Here is a 7,027-nt window from a genome sequence, read left to right as displayed (position 1 = left end):
GGAAGTTTAAGACACACTAACAAAAAGAGAATGTAAGCTCTCTCATTAGTAACTGTTTGTAATCAATTACATATTGAAATAATTATAACTAGAATATTAAATTAATTGGGCATGTTTCTTTTTTACTTTATTAAGGTGGCTATTAGAAAATTTCTAATTACATATGTGGTTTACTCTATATTTCTATTGACTAGTGCTGGTCTAACCCAGAGATCAACCAACTACTCCACCAGCTGGTGTGTCCTGGATGTAGCAGAAACCCACAGCAACAGCTGAAAAGTTCAAGTCAATGGAGAAACTCAATTCACCATCTGCTAGAATTGTCTAAGCTATCATTTGATAAAGAAAACCAAGACTATATCATTTCTTCTGCCTGAATATTGAAAATCAAGTTTCTGTCTACTATTCCTAGAGTAGTGGGACCAAGAGTCCCAAATCACAGATTGTGGGTGGCATTGAGTTGGCCTCAGACAACACTTGCAGAAATAATAAATTATCAATTTCCTGGTGCTTGCTCTCTCATATCTGCCATTTGCTGAAATTTGAGAAATAGAATTGAAATTAGATAGGATGGTACTCACCACTCCTCTACTAGATTCTCCTCTGGCTACAGCTGCTTCCTCTGTCAGCTCAGTTCTGAAGTGAAAAGCACTGACAGTGCCTCTTCCCACTTTATATCCTGCATCTCGTCTTGATTTAATCAAGTTTTGATTTAATTATGGCATAAATGATGACATAGAAAGATTATTACAAAGGAGATCCTTTTGTCTTGAAGTTACTTTTCCTATTAGTATGGACAAATATTTCCATGTTCTTATCACTCTAGATTACATTTTCAACATTATTTTTGGTGGGAGTAGGATTTGGTATTAGGACATAAATTTTAAAACAAACTATTTGTCATTGACATTAATCCTTACGAATAGAGTTAGTATCAATGAGTTGGGATTTTTGTTTTTTTGCTCACAAAATAAAACTTTCTAGTATTTATATCAAGGAAATTAATTAAACCTATTCGGAGGGAGGCGGGGCAAGATGGTATCTGAGTGAATGCACCTTATAGTCTCTCCTGCAAAGAAGCGGCTGGGCAGCGTTTGAAATTCTTCAGGACCAGGCTGTTTTGGGATTTTGCAGGGCAGGAGGTATCTGGACATCGATTTGGTGGGACGGTGACAGAGAAGATTCGTGTAAAAGGTAGAATTGAGGTTCTCTTACATGGAGATAGGGGCTGCGCACAGGACGCTTCCCCCTGGGGCGGGCGGCGTGGCAGTGGTGATTCCTGGAGGCTCTGCAGTGCTAGGGAATTCATAAGCCCTGAGCAGGCCATTCAGGGGCTTGCAGGGCAGGAGGTCTTTGGAAACCAATTTGGTGAGACAGAGATGGAGTTTATGCGAGGCGTGGAATTTTAGGTTTCTGACACGGATATCAGCACTTCTGGCTAGAGCCCCGCCCCGTAGGCCTGGCTGCTGATCTGCAGCGGTCCTTAAATTGGACACAATAAATAGGCACCACCAGAAGGCTGTTTCGGGGGCTTGCAGGTTGGGAGGTGGCTGGAAGCTGACTAGGTGAAACAGAGACGGAGGAGTATTTTGCGAGGCATGTAATTTTGGGTTTCTGACTGGATATCAGTGCTCCCGGCTACAGCCCAGCCCCCTAGGCCTGGCTGCCAATCTGCAGCAGTCCTTAAGTCAGTCACAATAAAGAGGCACCCCCAGCAGGCTGTTTCGGGGACTTGCAGGGACGGAGGTGTCCTGAAGTCGAATTGGTGACACACTGACAGAAGAGACTCTTGTGAGAGGGGGAATTTTGGGTTTCTGACACTGAGTTTGTGGATGTGACCCCCCACATAGGGCTGGCATTCAGCTGTGGGGATCCCTGAAGGCTGTGTTACACTGCGGGCTCTCAGGCTCCCTGTTAACCAGATTTGAGGTTGCCAGGTCTGTGTCCCCTAAACCCTGGTGGCCCACACCCCGGAGACTCACACCTCTTGAGTCTGCAATATCACAGACTTCCCATCCCTGAATCTACCACGCCCTGAGGCCCATCTGAAGTCCTTAATTATCCTACCCTTCAATGTTTGCATTTTTTTTTCTCTTTTTTCTTTTTCTTATTTTTTATTGTCCTGGTTGTTAATATTGCATTATCTCCTAGTCTTTTCTCCCATTGTATCCCCCAAGGTCTTTTTTTCATTTATTTAGGGTTTTTTTGTTGTTGCTGTTGTTGTTGTTCTCTTTCTTCTTTTCTTTTCATTACGTGTTTCACTCCCTTTTCTTTACCCACCCCCCCTTTTTCTTTCTTTCTTTCTTCTCTTTCCTTTTCTCTTTTCCTTCTTTTTCATCTTATTTTATTTTATCTCAATTATACAACAGGTGCTGCAGGGAACACCTCACTTTTGCTGGATTTCCTCATCCTCCATTGCCTCGTTTCTGTTTGAATTGATTTTGGCAACCTACACTATTCCCTTTCCCCCACATCTTGATATCCTCCATCATCTACTGTCTCTCCTATATACCACCTCCCTTTCTTTGGTCCCCAAATTGTCTAACTGTTAATTTCTAATACCTTTGTTTTATTTTCTGTCTTTTATCCACTCTCAATACTATTGTCTTTCTTTTCTCTTTCCCTCCTTCATGAAAACACTGACTTTTTAATTCATACTATATTCCTCCCATATTCAGTCGACTACCTCATTATAGGTACTCTACTTACTACTATAACTCTACACAACTTACATGAGTCTAATACCTATCCTCCCAGATCACATATTGTTGCTCTGGTACCATTTATTACCAATAATACTTTATACATTTTTCTTTTTTACACAATTGCCTATCCCTGGCCCTAATATTTTCCTTCAAAGTGAACTCAGCCAGCAACAAGAAATTAGAATAAGAAGAACAAAGTGACAAAGAGAAGATGTAACACTTATGCAAGAACAACAGCTAATTAATCCCCAAGACTACACAAAGAAGCTAAGGAACTGATTAAACCCGTCAAGATAAAATGATGACCAGACAGCAACAAAAAACTGCAAATGAAACCAGTAATCAGGAAAACATGGCTGAATCCAATGAACAAACTAAAAAACAGGAAGGGGAGCAGAACTTCGCACAAGTAATTAAAGATCTCAGAACATGTATCAGAGACAAACTTAATGAAGTAAAGGAAGAGTTTAACAATATGAAGAAAACCCTTGGAAATTGCAGACATATGCAAAAAGATAACAGATATGATGGGAATGAACGCCACAGTTCAAGAAATCAAAAATACACTCGCAGCAAATAGCAGCAGATTAGAAGAGGCAGAGGAGAGAATTAGTGATGTGGAACACAGTACATCAGAAATCAAACAGATAGAAGAATTGATCGATAAAAAGATAGAAAAAATCCAACTAGAATTTAGGGACCTGAATGACAATGCAAAATGCACAAACATATGTATTATGGGCATCCCAGAAGGAGAAGAGAAGGGAAAGGGGTCAGAAGGGGTGTTGCAGGAAATAATGGCTGAAAACTTCCCAAATCTACTGAGAGAGAGAGAGATGGACATATCCAAGAAGCACAACACACCCCAAACATCATAAACCCCAACAGGCCCACCCCAAGACATATACTTGTCAAATTATCCAATGCTCAACACAAAGAGAAAATTCTAAAAGCAGCAAGAGAAAAGAAAGCCATCACATACACAGGAGGCTCCATAAGATTAAGTGCTGATATCTCATCTGAAACCATGGAGGCAAGAAGGCAGTGGTATGATATAGTCAAGGTACTAAAAGTAAAAAATTTCCAACCAAGAATATTCTACCCAGCTAAATTAGCGTTCAAAAATGATGGAGAGTTCAAAATATTCACAGATAAATGGAAATTGAAAGAATATGCCAACAAGAAACCTCCCCTTCAAGAAATTCTAAAGGGAGTTCTGCAGGAAGAAAGGAAAACACAGGACAGGCAGAGCTGGAGAAGAGTGTAAGAGCAACAAAAAAGACAAAAAGAGAAGTAAAAAAACAAACAAACAAAATATGACAAACACAAATCCAATCAAAATATGGCTAACATAAATAATTCCTTGAAAGTAATAACACTGAATGTCAACAGATTAAACTCACCTTTCAAACGATTCAGACTGGGACATTGGATAAGGAAATATGACCCATCTATATGCTGTCTACAAGAGACACATTTTAGACCCAGAGACTCATGGAGGCTGAAGGTGAATGGTTGGAAAACAATCTTACAAGCAAACAATAACCAAAAAAAAGGCAGGAGAAGCTATATTAATATCAGACAAAATAGACTTTAAATGCGAAACAATTGTGAGAGACAAAGGATACTACATATTAGTGAAAGGGACACTCTCTCAAGAAGAACAAACAATCATAAATATTTATGCTCCTTACAAGGGCACCTCTAAATATGTGAGGCAAACACTGGAAAAACTAAGTGTAAGAATAGATGTATCTACAATTATAGTGGGAGATTTTAATACACCACTCTCAACTCTGGCAGAACATCTCAAAAAAGAATCACTAAAGAAACAATATATTTGAACAGTATATTAGAGGAGCTGGATCTAATAGACATATACAGATCATTACACCCAAATACAGCAGGATATACATTTTTCTCAAGTGCACATGGATCATTCTCCAAGATAGGCCATATGCTAGGCCACAAAGAAAGGCCTAGTGAATTCAGAAAGATTGAAATCATACATAATAATATCTCTGACCACAGTGGAGTGAAGCTGGAAATCCGCAAGGGCCAGAGGCCCAGATTTCACACCAAGATATGGAAATTAAACAGCACACTCTTAGAAAACCAGTGGGTCAAAGAGGAAATCTCAAAAGAAATCAATGACTACCTTGAAACAAATGATAATGATAACACAACATACCAAAACTTATGGAATGCAGCAAAACCAATACTGAGAGGGAAATTTATAGCCATAAATTCATACATCAAAAAAGAAGAAAGAGCAAAAATTGAAGAACTAACTGCGCATTTGGACGAATTAGTAAAAAAAGAACACAGTAATCCCACAGGAAGAAGAAAGAAAGAAATAACAAAGATAAGAGCAGAGCTAAATGAAATAGAAAATAAGAAAGCACTCGAAAAGATAAACAAGACCAAGAGCTGGTTTTTTGAGAAGATCAATAAAATTGACAAACCATTAGTGAGACTAACAAAGAAAAAAAGAGAGAAGATGCAAATACATAAAATAAGAAATGAGAAAGGAGATATCACCACTGACCGCACAGAAATAAAGACTATCATAAGAGAATACTTTGAAAAACTATATTCCAACAAATATGACAATTCAGAGGAAATGGACAAATTCCTAGAAATACATAAGCAGCCTATATTGACAAAAGAAGAAATTGATAATCTCAACGAACCAATCACAAGTAAAGAGATAGAATCCATCACTAAAAACCGCCCAAATAAGAAGAGCCCAGGGCCAGATGGGTTGACAGGTGAATTCTACAAAACATTCCAGAAAGAACTAACACCAATCCTGCTGAAACTCTTCCAAAAAATCGAAACAGAAGGAACATTGCCTAACTCCTTCTATGATGCCAACATTACCCTAGTACCAAAGCCAAACAAAGACATCACAAGAAAGGAAAATTACAGACCAATTTCTCTAATGAACCTAGATGCAAAAATACTTAACAAAAGGCTTGCTAATCGTATTCAACAACACATTAAACGAATTATACACCACGACCAAGTGGAATTCATTCCAGGGATGCAAGGATGGTTCAACATAAGAAAATCAATCAATGTAATACACCATATAAACAGATTGAAGGAAGAAAATCACATGATTATATCTATAGATGCAGAAAAAGCATTTGACAAAATACAGCACCCTTTCTTGATAAAAACACTCCAAAATATTGGAATACAAGGAAATTTTTTGAACATGATAAAGAGTATATATGAAAAACCCACAGCCAACATCGTTTACAATGGAGAAATCCTAAAATCCTTCCCTCTAAATTCAGGAACAAGACAAGGATGCCCACTCTCTCCCCTTTTATTTAACATTGTCTTAGAAGTACTTGCTCGAGCACTGAGGCAAGAACCAGATATAAAAGGCATTCAAATTGGAAAGGAAGAAGTCAAAATTTCATTATTTGCAGATGACATGATCCTATACATAGAAAACCCTGAGAGGTCTACAACAAAGCTTCTAGAACTCATAAATGAGTTTAGTAAAATTGCAGGTTATAAGATCAATGCACAAAAATCAGTAGCATTTCTGTACACCAATAATGAGCAAGTTCAGTAGGAAATCAAGAAACAAATACCATTTACAATAGTAAATTAAAAAATCAAATATTTAGGAATAAATTTAACTAAAGAGGTAAAAAACTTATACACCGAGAACTACACAGGACTGTTCAAGGAAATCAAAGAAGACCTAAATAAATGGAAGAATATTCCCTGTTCATGGATAGGAAGACTAAATATTATTAAGATGTCTATCCTACCAAAACTGATGTACACATTCAATGCAATCCCACAAAAATCAACACAGCCTTCTTTAAGGAACTAGAAAAACTAACTATGAAGTATATTTGGAAAGGAAAGAGGCCCCGAATAGCCAAAGACATATTGGAAAAGAAAAATGAAATTGGAGGAATCACACTACCTGACTTCAAAACATACTACAAAGCTACAGTAGTGAAAACAGCATGGTATTAGCATAAGGAGAGACACACAGACCAATGGAATCGAAATGAAAGTTCTGATATAGAACCTTATATATATAGCCATATAATATTCAATAAAGCCACCAAACCCTCTCAACTGGGAGAAAATGGCCTATTCAACAAATGGTGCCTGGAGAACTGGATATCCATATGTAGAAGAATGAAAGAGGATTACCATCTCACACCTTATATAAAGATCAACTCAAGATGGATCAAAGACCTAAATATAAGAGCCAAGACCAGAAAGACTTTGGAAAGCAGTGTAGGGAAACATCTACAAGACCTTGTAATAGGAAATGGCTTCAT

This window comes from Dasypus novemcinctus, chromosome 31 (genome assembly GCF_030445035.2).
Source record: "Dasypus novemcinctus isolate mDasNov1 chromosome 31, mDasNov1.1.hap2, whole genome shotgun sequence".
NCBI lineage: Eukaryota > Metazoa > Chordata > Mammalia > Cingulata > Dasypodidae > Dasypus > Dasypus novemcinctus.
Note: the sequence above shows the minus strand (reverse complement) of the source record.